This window comes from Haemorhous mexicanus, chromosome 8, assembly GCF_027477595.1.
Source record: "Haemorhous mexicanus isolate bHaeMex1 chromosome 8, bHaeMex1.pri, whole genome shotgun sequence".
NCBI classification, from domain to species: Eukaryota; Metazoa; Chordata; class Aves; order Passeriformes; family Fringillidae; genus Haemorhous; species Haemorhous mexicanus.
In genome coordinates this window covers 23,125,266-23,139,433 of record NC_082348.1, presented here as the reverse complement: position 1 = coordinate 23,139,433, position 14,168 = coordinate 23,125,266, and the positions used below count along the sequence as shown (strand labels likewise).

Sequence of the window (14,168 nt, the reverse complement as noted above, 5' to 3'; positions counted from 1 at the left end):
AGTAGGATCAGGTTGTTCTACCTCACCTCTCACTTGTATTTTCCTCCTTCAAACTGGGATGTTTCTTGGGGGTTGTATTAATTGTATTATTGCAGTGTATTAAAATACTACTCAAGCATGGGCAGCAGATTTCCTGGCGTGTTTGCCAGGGCATTGGTATTCTCCTGACAAAGTTACTGCACCTCTGCTTTGAGCCCTGCTTTGAATTTTAGAGCTAATTATGGATGATTTGGCATCACCCATGCTTAATGGAGTTGGGATTACTGATCCTTTATTCCAGTAAGAGGGGAGGGTAGTTGGTTTTTGTTGAATAAAGGTCCTTTTTTTTTACATACTAGTCATTGGTTTAAGTCAATGTCTGTGGAGGGTGCTTCTAGTTCATTAGTGAACTCTACATGTTATAAATTAATTGAAAGATAAATGAAATTCCTTCTGTCTGTGATCATAACAGTAGCATTTTTTTGCTGAAAATGAGTGGGAAAATATTATGTGAACAAAGTTGAGAATTAAGGCTCATGATGGGTAGTACAATAATAATGTCAAACCTCAGCAACTAAGTTTTGCCTTTTCCTAGCTTTTTTATTATTACCTGATATTGCCCATTTTTTTTCTTGACTGTCCTTTAGCAAACATTTCCTGTAACAATTCTGTATGTGACTAGTCTACAGTGCACTGAAGAGAAAACCTTGAGGACAGGAACAGCAAGCCTCAAGAGCTGCTTTAATATGAAAAGCAAAGGACAAAACCTAAAGGATCCAAGCATGGCTATGCAGAGAAGCCTTTTATGAATTTGACAGTAGGATGCTGTTGCTGTTTGACACTAAGCTTTACAGAGTCCAGACTGCTACGTTTTGGACTTGTTGGAAAGATGGTTTTTCTCAGGGCTTAATCTGAAAATACAGTACATCTACATAGACTGTCCATTGCTCTTGAGTCACATCCTGACAGTACAAGTCACCAAGTTTCTAATCAGCCAAAATACAAGCGTGTTGTATTCCAGTCTGCTAGGGAGAGTTGCCTCTATCAAAGCAACATGGCGGGGGGGTGGACATAGAATCTAAGTGAAAAAATATGTTTGGGGTAGATGTTTTGGATTCTGGGTCACTTTTGTTTGTTAGTAAAACTTTTTAGCTGAGATAATAAGTAACCTATTCAAAGTGCTCAAAATGTCCCTTCTCCTGCCTCCACAAAAAAAGTGAGAAAATACAGAGGGGAAGAATTTAAAGTATGAACTTTGATTTTAAAAAAAATGACACCTCCTGAGCATCTTGGCAGTTGAGCTGTTCAGTGTCAGCTTTTCTTTCTTTGACCATAGGAGCTGCTTGTGAATGACACCTGAGTGCATTTGCCCTCAGATAACCTTTTCAAGAGGCCTTTCCTTTCTTGTAGCTCTGTGGTTCTAATGTGCATACTCTTGTGGTCTCTCTCTCTTCCCCTTGCTTAGATGTGTGGGGTGGGTGTGACACTTGCAGTGAACATTGTACCACTGTGTTCTGGAAGGTCAGCACATCATAGCTTTTTGGAAACAAAAATGTTTTTTAAAAATTAATGTTGTTTTTTGCCCTTTTTGCTTTCATCCTAATGTTTTTGCTTTCTTTTAATCTCTCCTTCTGGTATAATAACATCCTTTCATTGCGTTCTTCTCGCCCATATTATGCTGTCTTTAAACCTTCCCCCAACACCTTTCTCTTCTGTATTCCACTTTCTCCTTTTTCTCTTCCAGCCACCTATCCTCACCCTTGTGACTTCTGCATCTATAATGCAGTAGCTGCATGACTGCCTCAGACTGCTGTTCCAAAAGGAATTGCTGTTGTCCTGCTTTCCTGCTCACCCACAGCACCTCTGTTGTGCTGCACAAGTGCATTGAATGCCCTCAATACCCAGAGTACATGATGATTGTTGTGGGGGGTCGTGCTGTTTTGGGTCTCTGAAGAGGCCTTCTCTGACAAAAAAAGTCAAGACATCTCCAAAATCTTGGGACAGTGGCTGTCAGTAGAGTAGATGGGAGTTAGCATTGTTTAAAGGGTGGGGAAGAGATAACTGTAGTTAAAATGGTGATGGTTTGTGGTTTTTAGATGTGAGCTGGGGGCAGGCTGACACATTAAATCTGAGATTTGTGTGTCCTAAGACCTTCCTCTGAAACCAAGGTCTGGCCTTCTGTAAGACAGGGTGTTCTATGCTGTTAGGGGGGAAATAGAATGGAGCTATGGCATGTTAAACTAGATAAATGGTTAAAACTGGCACATTTTCATGGTTTTAACAAGGAACCATCAAACACTGCCAAAAAAGCCAGACCCTGCAGTCACTGAGGGAGTGGGGGAGCTATGCCTCCCGTTTGGGAGTTCCAGTCCCTGCTGTTTTGTGTTGCTGCAATGCATAAGCCTACCACGTGCTAATGGAGTGTGTAAGACTCTGCTGCAGTTAACAGTGGAATTGAAAAAGAAAATCCTTGAATCATCACAGAAAATGCAATTATTAATATTGTTATCAGCATGAGTGAACAGATTATTTATTGAGAATACTGGTCATCTTGTGAAATCATCAGTCTATATAAAACCCATATAAAATTTCACAGAAGTTTGGTGTTATCAATTCCAAGTGTGCAATGAGAATGAGTCACATCTTCCAAGATTTGCTTAAAAATAAGAAGTTTATTTTTAATTTGGTTTGATTTTTATTTGCCTTTTTATGTCAAAGCTGATTCATTTTTTCCACTACTCCCAATGCCCACAACCCTTTTATTTTTTTTAAGAAGGGGATTTTTTTTTTGACTAGAGTACCAAATATTTTAGGACATAAAATTATGTAATTACTGCCAAGTCATATTATCAGGTAATTAGCAAAGTAATCCTGCTTCAGTAGAAGGGAGGAGTAGGAGGTTATAGAATAAAATAAGATTAAGCTGAATTTTCATAGGTGCTGTTTTGAGTAACCAACAGTCACATACTAGAGAAGAGTGTTGTCACTGGAAAAATATTTTTTATTCAGGACTGGGTACAAATTTAATCTTGTCACAGAAATTCTGTCCAGTATTTCTAGAGGCATGGAAATTTCTTCCAAGAAGTTGACTTTTTAAAGTCATCTTTTACCTCTCTTCTCATTACTTCACTTTCATAGAAAACAAATGAGAAGATTAAGTAAATCTTTATATATTTAACACAAAGCATTAAAGTCAAAGGATTGCATACAAGATCACTTCTGTAATCTTTAGTCCTCTGTGAGGAATTATCTGACATACCTGCAAACTGCATCAGGTAAAAATCTGTTCCTAATGATGTTGGATGTCCTCTCTTTCTCTCTTTTGAATTTTTTAATTATTATTTTTCATAATACTCCTTCTATCAAGAATACTTCCCAGGATATGCTTGAAAAAGTTCTTTGAGGGAGTCAGAGGTTCTGTGCAGACTCCAGCTGGGGTATACGGACACGGCACATCCGAAGGGGGGAGGTGAGGGGCTGCAGATTAGAGAGGTTCCTCTTGGTTTGAAGTTTATGATCTGAGTCCCAGATTTGAGGTTGTGTGCCTTTTCCCTCTATAATATGGAGAGGGATATTTTTTCTTTTCCTAGCAAAGGTTAATTTTAATTTTGGGCAGATAGTCTGTGGTCAGTTTTACTGGGCAGTAGGTACTTGTCATGATAGCAGCAGCATTCTGAATGTTTTTATTGCATGTCTGTTGGTCTTGTGGGTGACTTTTGAGCTAAATAAAAAGTCCCAAACCAGCTCCCTATTTGTATTTTTTTTAAAGAAGTCATTTGTATCAGAGCAGACAAATTCAGCTGTAATGAAATTAAACATTATGGAAAAATGGAACATTTACTTTTGCAAAACTTGCCTACCATGTAGATTTTCCTTGACACACTGTATTAGTTCTGTAAGGAGTTTTTCTCTTGCTGAAAGATGGACAACTAGTTTAAAACCAATAGCAGAACAGATATAATGAAATATATTAACTTCAAAAATTTTACAGCAGTTACTGCTTTCTCTTTTTTTATGGTTTTGTTACCTCAAATTAAGGTGGCACCAGCTGCTGCCTGTCTGCATCATTTGTGCATAGCCTGGAGAGGTATCATTCACCAATGGGAGCGAAGTAAAGTGCCCCAGCAGCTTTGTGGAACAAGACATATTTCTCAGCAGCACAAGTTCAAATCCTACTCAAGGCTTGCACCAGCTCAAAAAGGAGCTTGTGAGAGCATTTCTTTTGCTAGATCTATTGTGCAGAACTTTGTATTCTGCTGAACTAACTGTAGAAGAGAAACATGCTTCTGGGTAAGTAATTCCTTGTGGAGGCTGAAATCTGTCTTTCAAGCAGCTGCATAATAGAGTGCTGTATGCTTGCTCCAGCTGTATGGAAGCAGAAATGTTTGGCTGATTTATTTTTAATAGCAATCCATTAGTGAAAGCTGTACTAATTTGCTGCAGTTTAGGAACAGAGTAGTCAAATTTGGAAATCCTAGCACTGTGGGTGACTGTGATCTATTTTTTTAGAGATTTTTTATCATTGGCTAAACTGTGTCAAAGAAATACAAATGCCAAAATCAGCATTTGAACTTTTTTTGTCCGTTTAGATGGTAATCGTGACATTTTTTGGAGGAAGGCTCTAAGTGAAATTTTTTATTAATCAGTCCATTGGAAGAATGTATTTCTTAAATATGAAAATAAATATTTCTTATTTGTGAACCCACTGATGGTTCACTGTAAAAAAAATAATGCTTAATTTTTGCATATCTTTAATTCTTTTTTATCATTATGCTGCTAAAATCGGTTGACCAATATTATTTATATAATAGTTTTATAAGCACAAATATTAGCAGCATTTGAAATAGGGAATGCCTTAATGTGTATTTTAAAGAAGGACTTGAACTTATTAAGCTTCTGAATTGTTAATGTGTTGCAGATTATATAGCATTGCTTAACTGCAGTATTAAAATGTGCATGATGCATTCAAAAAGTTCCTCTTAGAATGCCTTGTTAGGTCAAAAACATAAAAGCTCTCTTCTCTCCTCAAAGTCCTGTGTATAGTTAAATGATTAGCTTGTAGAAAAAAACCTTTTTTTTTTTTTTTTTTTTTTTAAATACAGGGCAACCTTGACTAGAGGAATGTCATTGTAGGTTTTTTCAGCTGTTGAAATAAATAGTAATGGAACGCTCATTTTCTGTGATTTGAGTATTTCAATTACTTTTTGTTCTGTGTAAGCATGATCATCCTTGGTAGGGAGTAAATTACAAAATTACATTTTATAGGATTCCATTGCTTTTAAAACTACTATGTAATATTTCTCTCTCTTTTTTATACCTAAACTGATGAGTGATTATTGACCATAATTTTTTGTTACTGTCACCTTATTTAACTTTCTAAAAACAAGAAAAAGGCCTGGAGAGGTGCTTTTGTGAGGCAGAATCTCAAATGAGTGCAGAATTTAGCTTAATCTGGTTGAGTTGATGAGATATCAGCAAATTAGGTTGCATGTTTGTATGTGCTTCAGGACTGTTAACACAGCTACTTCATGAGCATTTATCCCTTGTCCTTTGTCACAGACACATGTATGAATAGAAGTTGTTTCTATGTTTTGTTTGATGATCATAATTTTATACCTTGGGTGCTAGATTCTTTGTTGTAGGGAATTGCTTTCTGGTTTTTCTGGACCTTTGCTTCTTTGTCATTTTGTATGTTCAGATTCAGTCCCAAGAGTCATTTGCTGTGTTGCACAGAAATACATGTTGCAGCAGGTTTAACAGAGAAGCCTGAGAGAAATCTGGTGATTGGGTTGTTCCTGTTGTTCATTTACTTGATTTTTGCAATCTCTATTTGGAAATGTGTTAATTCTGTCTGAAATTGGAGCAATCCACATCTTCCATTCAGCCTCAAGATGCTTTGTTAAACATCACCAGACACAGTTTCCCTGTGCTACCATTATCATGGTAATGTCTAGATTTGCATTTATCTTTGGCTTGCCAGCATGGCTTATCTGAGAGCCCACAGAAAGGGTCACTCTGCAGGGCAGTGCAGACAGCCCAAAAATCTTGGGCTGTTTCTGTCTCGTGGGAGACAAGACATAGGCAGTGGACAGTCCATGCTGCCAAGCATCATCTGCCTGCAGCTTTGGCTAGCAGCTGGCAAGCCAAAAAATGCTTTGCCAGCTGAGAGAGAAAAGTGAGAGTTCAAAAAATCATGTCAAGCCTTTGGGGACAGTTGGACTGGGATTAAAGTAAAGGAGAAAATTCTGTCTATTCAAAAAGTGGGGAAAAAAAAAAGAATAAAAAGAAAACCCCAATGAATAACAAACCCCCAAATGAACCAAACTCAACTAACCAAAAAAGTTCCAGTTTTAGCCCATCAAATCTGCTTTATGCAGAACATGCAGCTCTGTTACACTGAGAGAAAGAATCTGTTGGGAAGGGAAACCCAATAAAACTTGCAAACTTGTGCACCAAATAAGCAACAAATTTTGGCAAGAGCTGAGCAGTACAAGTGCTGGCAAGTGGGGGCAGACATCTGACCTGCAGTGGTACCAGTGACTGTCTTGACCCTGCTGTCAAGGAAGCAGGGACCAGAACTGAGTCACAGGGACAGGAGACAGCCGTGGGGTCAGGAAGGAGCGTGGAAAGGGAGGGTTTGGACAAGACTCTGAACTTGTGGGAGGTGTCCTGTGGGAGTAAAGAAGGATAATCCATACACACAGAAGTAGTCTGCTGTCACTTTCCCAATGATATCTTCTAAAGAGTAATTTAAAAAGGAAAGATGAAGCCACGTGTATAGGTAAGCAAGAATTTCAGTGATGCAGCTCTGATAGTGAACAGTGTGCAAATAAAATTTGTGTCAAAGGTTTGTGTTTAGATAGATGAATATCCCAGCTGCATATACAGATTTCTTGATTTTGCAGGAGAATAATTGGGTTTGTTCAGTACTTGAAAATTTGGCCTTTGGGGAGAAGATGCTTTTATGTGCTGTAATATTGAAATGCTTTGAGCAAAGTTTAAAATTATATTCTATGGCTGTAGAGAACATTGACATCTTTTGGATGACTTATTCAAATATTCTTATGGTTGATGGTGTATTTGTATTTGAATAAATTCAGGAAAGATTTATCCAAAGCTGTTTCAATCCAGCACTGCTGTAAAGAAACAGAAAAATCTAATCATTTCATCACTTAAAGCTGCTTAAACCTTCAGGGGAAAAAGGGTTACTACTTAAATTTCAGATGAAAGGAGTGTTTTGTGAATTCATCTGTGTCATGTATTCATACCTGAATTAAAATGAGCCATGATGTACTGCACTTTCTCAGGAACATTACATAAACTTCCTTGTTCTAAAACATGCACAAGTTTGAAATGTGCAAACAGAAATGAAAGAAACTTTGCAGTGGTTTCTCCACAAGCAGGAAGCCTAATATTTACACAACAATCAATAGAGTAAAGAACATGGAGACAAGCAGCACTCTCTCCTTCAAATGTTGGTTTAACTGGTAAGAGAAGGTAGGATCTGTCTGAACAACAACTCGCTTTTAGCTAGACCTGTTTGCTTGGGGAGGGGTTTGGCTTGAATTCTGCAGAACCTTGTTGGCCATGGACTGGAGTTGTGCAATTAAAACAAGTGATTGTTTTTCAGTATGTTAAATTTGGAACAGTTTTCTCTTGCTTCAATTTCTGGGATTTTGATCAGGTCCTTCAGTGGTGTTTTAGAGAGACTCTAATGAAGATTAGTTAAAGAAAAATCTGATCCTGATACAGCTTGCTGTGCAGAAAGAAAGGAGTTTCTTTATGTATGATTAACTTACATATTTCTCTAATTCTTTGCAGTCATGTTTATCTGTTTGTCCTGTGTGCCTTCAGGGACATTTTTGTCCTCACTGTGGGAGGGAAGGTAAAAGTGCAAGAATGCACTGACCTCAGTACAAACCAGAAAGGGACAAGAAAGGACAGGGGACAGTATACTTTTATTTCTTGTTATTCTGTGATCTACAAGCCTAATGTTATTATCTCACAAGAAAAGTTGGCAATTTTCAAGCAAGCCAAAAGTTGCTGAATCCAGGAACCTGTAAGAGGAAGATAAACATGTCTCTTGTTTTCATTATCCTTCCTGTGAGAACTCAGAAAAGTATTGTTCTTCCCTCAGTTCAGTGGGTAGGAACAATTGCTAGTCACATGTGCTACCTGCAGAGAATAGTTTACAGAAAAACCTGCCTGTCCTCAAACTCCTGGAAAAAAACCTGTCCATTGGAATGAGAGGAGGAAACTGGGATATTGGGGCTGAGCTAAATTTTTTGGGTTTGAGAGTGAGTGGACATTTTGCTCTCTTACCCTGGTGGTGTTTTCCTCTGCTGCACTGGTTGTAGGGACCAGGTATGTGAAGGTGCTGGCTATGGCATCAGCTTTAGATGTCACATGCTCCTTTCAAAGGCTGGTCAGAGTTTCTGGGAGGTTGCTGAAATCTCTCTAAGGCAAAGGTGAGGATAGGGGAAAGATGATTTTCAACACTTCAGAAGGTGCATCAGTAAACCAATGATTAGGTGGACAGGCTTAGCAAATTCTGTCATGTACCAAAAGTCATTGAATAGATGAGCAATTCCCTCAAAACTTTAAGATTCCATTGCAGTGGACAGCTTCAGATAATCTTAATCAGGTAGTATCTATCAGTTTTAATTTGTTCAAGCTTATATGCACTCAAGTTATGTACTCAAGTTACTTATAATAGCTGTTCTCAGAAATAACTTGAAGTTTAAAGCAATAACAAATTTAAACTAGGCAAGGAAAACTTCAGCTAATAGATTGGACATAAGTTACTGAGAAGTGTGGTCTTGCAATAAAAAGTAATGTGCAAACCTCCTAGTTAAATGTGCTGCCTGTTGTAGTAATACAAACCAGATAGTGAAGTTCAGCCTATACTATGAAACTAAATTTGATTTTGTAGTCTTTGTGGTTGAGATCTGTTTTATTAGCTCCTTTCATTAACAGTTACTAGCAAAGAGAAATGTACCTCAGTCTTCCATGTTTCAAAGTATAGTGTACCCCAAAGAACGTTTACATGCACCCTTAGGGCATAAATCCAAACCCATGTCCAGTGTTCCCTGTTAAAGCAGATTCCTTCACTTGAAGAGATAGACTGGTATGACAGTGATCAGTACAGTTATGCACAAGTGATGAAGCATCTCACCATGATTAACACAGAGTACTTCCTGTGTGTTATTTTCAAAACCCACCTGCTGGCTGTGCTGGAACTTCATGTCCATGCAGAACTTCATTTGCATTGCTTTCTTTGTTAGCACCTTCCTTGTATGGCTGTGCTTGTGTGGTAATTGTATGAAAGGAGAGAGTTTCATGTGTAGCTAAGCTACTACTTCTGAAGTGATTTTTATTTTTTTTCCTCTGTTTTAGCAAGTATTTACACAGTAACTAAAATGCCCTTGGTGATGCTGTGATTTGTGCTAAAATGAAGTTGATAAGTACAGAATCAGATTGTTCTTTGTAGATCCTTGTGGGGAACCTGAAGAAAGAGCTTTCAGAATGGAGGAAAGAAAATTGCTTTTTGAACTCTTCCCCTTTGTCACTGTACAACAATACATACACTATTAAATGTCAAGGCATCTGTCCAATGCAAAAGAAAGCCCAAGTTTATCTTCCTATACCTTGCTCCTGGTTACCAGTATTTCTTGTTCAATGAAGCACTCATGCATACCTTTCAGCACATTACACATTCATACCTTCCACCACACTACTTAACAGCTTGGAATGGTGTTCTAAGCCTGTAGAATGGCCTATTTTGATTGATTGAGAAAAGGCTGATACTAGTAAAACCCCAAAACAAAACATTGCCCCCCAGAAATGCTAAACTTGTCATACAGTTCTATAGTTGTGTTCAATTTAAAGTATTCTTTGTTGTTGTTGCAAATAAACTGAATTAGATTACATCCTTGTATAACATATATACATTTAAAAATAGGATTACAAGTATTGCAGACTCTGGAGACATAAATTACTTTTTTGTTGCTTAATATGACTTAGGAATACAGCCCTACAGGGTTATTGGGAAAGCAGTTCTTGCTGCCATGTATTGGAGACCTTCATGAAACTCAAGGGCAGAATGCAGTAGTTCCAGCAAGTGCCTGTCACATAAGTCAGGCACAGATTAGCTTCTCCTTTTGAAAGTTCTACATATTTATCAAGCAACATCCAGTGATTACTTTTTAAAAGGAATGTGGAAATATATACTTTTGTCTACGTTCCTTGGCTTTTTAGGTGGTTGTTGTTGTTGTGATGGTGGTTTTTTGGTTGTTGTTTTTTTTTTTTTCTTCAGGAAGTTGTATAGTAATTCAAAGGGTTTAAAGCTTTTGAAAAGATTGAGGAATAAGGATAGACTCAGTCCTATGGCTTAACTGAAAAAGTATTTATATGCTTGTGTGATTTTGATGGCAATGAAAGAAGAGCTGTTCAGCCAGTAAAGATGTAAGGAGGTGAGGGAGTAGGGTGTCCATCTCTCTCTCCCATTCTTTTTATAGCTTATGGCATCTGCTGAGCTATAAATCTGGATGATCAGGTTTTAGAAGGTTCACTGTGACAGTTGTCCTTTACCCTGAAATTTTTATCTTGTAATGCTGGTTTTGTTGGAAGCTTTGCTGCCTGCTGCAGTGGGATGAGGAGCTGGCCTCTGAAGGGTATGTTGTATTTCTGTCATGTTTTAAAACAAAAGGCTGGTCACCATCTCCACTGCCCATCAGTTGCTTCATGTGCTGCAGGGCACACTCTCCCAGGGCTTGTGCTTCTGCTCAAAGTGCCATGGCTGGCTTGCTCAATGTTTATTCTTTACTTCCACAATTTCTCTAAGGCTAGAGGAATTAATCTATGTGAGAGAATAGAAGTAGGATCAGCAATCCACAAAATCTGGTCTTTGTCCAGTTTAAATGGAAGATAAGTAAATTCATAAAAGGGAGGGGGGGTATTTTCATTTTAGTTTTGCATCTTGAGTGCAAAGGAGTCCATGGGGAGTGATGTACATTTCTGATTGAGTAGAATTCTAGCTGTAGAACAAAATTAATCAGTTTTTCACTGAGCATACTCAATAGTAAGGGACATACTTCAAGATGAGCAGTGTTAGAGACTACATAATTACTCTGTGGTTCTGTGTTCTTTAAATTTTAAAATTATGGTAATTATCACATTTGAAATACATTTAATAAGTTTTAATATTAAAAATACAATTGAAATATAAGTGAAACTGATATTGAAACACATGAAAATAGGCTGCCCTCACTAATTTCATTACTCTCTGATCTTCCTTTAAAAGTCCTAAGCTATTTGATTTTCCTGCCTTTCCCATGGGTCACTTTCCTTCTGCTTTATTGAATAGATTGCTTTGGATATTGGTTTTCCCAATATTTAGCTTTTGAAATACCATTCATTTCTTCCATCTCATCATTCCTAATTATAACCACAGTGTATCAAACTAAGGGACAGTCTTTGCTTACAGTATTTATGCCTCAAACATTTGTGGTCCAGCAAGGGGTTCAGATAGTAATTTCCTTTTAAATTAATCCTGGTATTAGAGGTAGGAATGCTGTTGTCTGGTTGAACTGAACAGTCTTTAAAACCTCACTAAAATATTTATTTAATAATTGTTTATTTCAAGTCAACTCACAATACTTGTTGAACGGTGCTTGCCCCACAGTGAAGTTAGTGACAGGTTGTGTCCTGGTCACCAGGATAGGATCATAAAGGTGACACTGGGAATTCTGCCATTTGGGTGTTACTGTTCTGTTTCAGGCAGCAGCCTTGGAGCTACTTGTAGTGGCATTCTCTGTGCATATGGGGTGCTTTGAAACGCATTTCATTACATGAGAGGACTTTAAGCCAAATGCTTAGTTCCAGCAGCTGTAAATGGTATCACTTGACTGTTTTAGCAGTCTGCCTGTGGGATATTAGGAGCACTATCATTTTACTTCCTGAGTCCCTGTTCAAGTTTGGCCATTAAGAAATAGTATCAAATAATGGGATGGGATGGGATCCTATTACAGCTTAATAATAATGGAACAAACAAGCAAACAAAAACAAGTAAATAACTTTCATTCTACAGGATTCCAATCAAATTAAATGTAAATACTTACTAAGCTGTGGTGTGATACTTAAGAGCTAGTGATAGTCTTAATGTTCCAAAGATATGTTACTGGGATCTGAGTAGCATTTTGAGTTAACAGGAATGAGCAGCTTTTGTGAACCAGGAAAGTGAGTTGATTACAGAAAAATGAACCACAGAACACACATTCAAACTTTCTAATACTTGGTCTGAATAGAAAAGATTCATCCAGATACATTTAACATTCTAAGTCTGCAAACCTATGGATTTATTTGCTCCTAGCTGGAGTTGTAAGATTTGGGAAATCCTTCTGTTACAGCTGCCTGAGAAGTACTTTGAGATGTAGTTATGCAGGCGTAACAAAAATTGGGATCTCCTCTCTGTCTTTGCTTTTTAAAATTAAACAAAGGAAATGCTTCTGCTTGAAAGAGAGGAATTGCTTCTTGTAAATCCAAACATCAGGGATTGAAGTCCTAGGCCCTCAGAGCAAAGAAAGTGTAAGAAATATTAAGAAGCATAATAAAGTTTCTACAGAGTTGGTATTTTGTATCCAATTGTGAGTCATTCAGTACTTAAAAGTTATGTAATACTGTCAATTATGAATACAAATCCAGGGGGAATTTGAAGGCCTTTCATCAGAATTTTAAAACCATGATACCCTAAGGATTAATTCCCTAAGGAAATATGAACATAAAAAATGATGTGTCTGCTACTGACCTCTGAGAAAATATACAAGCTCCAATTAAATTGTGTCTGGAATGTTTGTTCACACCAAAAGGATCAAAAAGATGAAAGCTGGACTTGGTAGAAGGGCAGCAAGGTTTCTTAATTTGAGCTATTGCAAGGCCATTGCATGGTGGCTGTGTCAGCTCTCCCGTGCTCTGCCCAGGCCCCTTGCTCCAGGGCAGCACTGCAGCTTCTCTCAGCCAGACTTCTTGAGGGAAAGGCTTCCCACATCTATGCCTTCACACCAAGAAATGACCTTTTCACAGACTAGTGCAGCAAGGAACTTATTAGCTGATACAGCAAGACAGGGGTTAAATCTCTGCTTTTAGTGGTTATTGCTAGAAGTTGCTGGATGGATCTGTAGGTGTGTTTGCCAGTTTCTGCATCATTCTTTAGTTTTGTGATTTGATTTGATTAACTTTAAAAACTTTATGTATTTGACCTCTGTTTACTGTTTGTCTTAAAAGCAGTTCTCCCTCTGCTCTTACGTAGTCTGAGAGCCCTACTCCTTCACCCCTGGTTTATCCAGACACTGTTCTTTATTTATGGTATTTAAAAATAGAAATATAGGAGCTGAAATACTAGGCAAACTGCTAGCACTGCAATTCAAGGGTTGATAATAATTTCAGGCGTGTGAAGGAAAGATTCATACTTTGTCTGAACAGGTTACATGTCTGTTTTTTTTCCTTAGGTTTCCTTAAATAAATTTAGCTGTGCTTCACATTGATGTTAGTGCAGTGTACCTCACAACAATTTTGTGTGAATAGCTACTAAGTTTTAAATACACCATTTCATTATGCCTCATATGTTATGGATGTATGTTAATCTTCAAATACAGCTTGTCTTTGATGTTATCGGTGTCTTACTTTGCTTCTTTTGAGTTCCATCTGGAATTTTTTTCGTTGAAAATTCTTTTCCAAAAGTCTTGCCCCTACAAAATCATCTTTCCACACATCACTTTAAACGGAAACCTTTTCTTTTCTGTCCCATTGCACATTTCTTTAAATTGTGTTTCAGCAAAGATTTTATTGCTCCCAAGGTGAGAGCAATTCCAAACATGTTTGATAAAAATACCATTGGGACAGAGCCTGAGGCTCCCACTCAACTTGTTTCCTTTTCTCTTGGAGTTTGACCTCATTTTATGGTGTGTGGACTTCTTTCCCTTCCCTTCAGCCTTGACTGTGGGGGCACAAGGATCAGAAATGTCACTGGGGTTTATTATTCTTATTTTCATCATCATGGGAGGTGGTGGACTCACCTTCCCTGGAGGTGTTTGTGAAAAGATGGCCTGTGGCACTTGGTGCCATGGTTTAGTTGACAAGGTGGTGTTTGGTCATAGGTTGGACTTAATGATATTGAAGGTCTTTTCCAACCT

The 14,168-nt window shown here is 37.8% G+C and overlaps 1 protein-coding gene across 4 annotated transcripts in view; it reads left to right on the top strand.

Moving 5' to 3' along the window:
- The window catches only part of ZNF385B (zinc finger protein 385B), a 109,931-nt gene that overhangs the window by 23,800 nt on the left and 71,963 nt on the right, over positions 1 to 14,168 (top strand). The window contains exon 1 of one of the 4 annotated variants that reach the window (XM_059853204.1): positions 6,585 to 6,760. The exons of 2 other annotated variants lie outside the window; for them this stretch is intronic. The gene's annotated coding sequence lies outside the window, so the exon portion shown is untranslated. Of the gene's footprint in view, positions 1 to 6,584; positions 6,761 to 7,324; positions 7,477 to 14,168 lie in introns of those variants that run through there. One more of the 4 variants, XM_059853203.1, reaches the window with a different exon arrangement.